Source organism: Salmo salar, unplaced genomic scaffold (assembly GCF_965601325.2).
Source record: "Salmo salar unplaced genomic scaffold, fSalSal1 ptg000613l, whole genome shotgun sequence".
NCBI lineage: Eukaryota > Metazoa > Chordata > Actinopteri > Salmoniformes > Salmonidae > Salmo > Salmo salar.
The window spans coordinates 162406-163849 of record NW_027675440.1 but is presented as its reverse complement, the minus strand read 5'-3'; the positions used below and the strand labels follow the sequence as shown (position 1 = coordinate 163849).

General features: G+C 38.9%; 1 pseudogene; it reads right to left on the bottom strand.

The window, feature by feature from the left end:
- LOC145876873 (uncharacterized) lies at nt 1–1444 on the bottom strand (annotated as a pseudogene).

The window sequence follows — 1444 nt, the reverse complement described above, 5'->3', positions numbered from 1 at the left end:
TTTGGGAGTGATGCATTTAAATTTAGGGGTCACTAAACAAAGGAACACAACACTTATTTGTCATAACTCATCGATATCATGTTGAAATCATTTGGGTGAGAGGAGGGAGATGAGGTTGCACGTCATGTTAAAACTAACAGCTCAAAAACCACACGGAATCTGGGAATAATGTGTACATCCCTGGTTAGAGGACAATTTGTAGAAAACAGCTCGCTACATTTTGAAGTGTTGAATTGTGATTCAAGTGGGTCACCAACAAAACTATTTTTGTGTTCGTCACTTTTTGTTAAATCACATAAATAGTAACTCTTCCATTTCAGAGCCTGGATTTTCCCCCTGAGGCTAATATCCATATCATGTTGAAATCAATAGAACAGGGGACAAACGTTTAGGGTTCTACATTGTGACATCATTAAAATACTCCTTCTACAATGTTAAAACATTCTACATTGTGACATTATATCATTGATATCATGAAACAACTCCTTCATGTATTTTCTGATGTTTGATCAGATGACATACTCTGATAAAAGTTCTCCCACATTGAGTACAGCTATAAGGATTATGTCCTGTGTGTGTTCTCTGGTGCAAAGTCAGCTGGCTAGATGTAGTAAAACTCTTCCCACATTGACTACAGTTATAAGGTTTCTCTCCTGTGTGTGTTCTCTGGTGTGTCGTCAGACATCCAGATGTACCAAAACTCTTCCCACATTGATCACATTTAAAAGCTTTTCTCTCCTGTGTGTGTTCTCTGGTGTGATTTCAGGGTTTGTAGCCGAATAAAACCCTTCCCACATTGATCACAGCCATAAGGTTTCTCTCCTGTGTGTGTTCTCTGGTGTATAGTTAGATAGCTAGATGTAGAAAAACTCTTCCCACATTGACTACAGCTATAAGGTTTATCTCCTGTGTGTGTCCGTTGGTGTACTATCAGGCTGTTTAGCTGAGTAAAACTCTTCCCACATTGATTACAGCTATATGGTTTCTCTCCTGTGTGTATTCTCTGATGTGATTTCAGGGTTTGTAGCAGAATAAAACTCTTCCCACATTGATCACAGCCATAAGATTTCTCTCCTGTGTGTATTCTCTGGTGTATAGTTAGATAGCTAGATGTAGAAAAACTCTTCCCACATTGACTACAGCTGTAAGGTTTCTCTCCTGTGTGTCCCCGCTGGTGTACTATCCGGTTGCTTAGCTGAGTAAAACTCTTCCCACATTGATTACAGGTTTCTCTCCTGTGTGTATTCTCTGATGTGATTTCAGGGTTTGTAGCAGAATAAAACTCTTCCCACATTGATCACAGCCATAAGGTTTCTCTCCTGTGTGTATTCTCTGGTGTATAGTTAGATAGCTAGATGTAGTAAAACTCTTCCCACATTGATCACAGCTATAAGATTTCTCTCCTGTGTGAATTCTTTTATGTATTTTAAGGTTTGATGAAGAG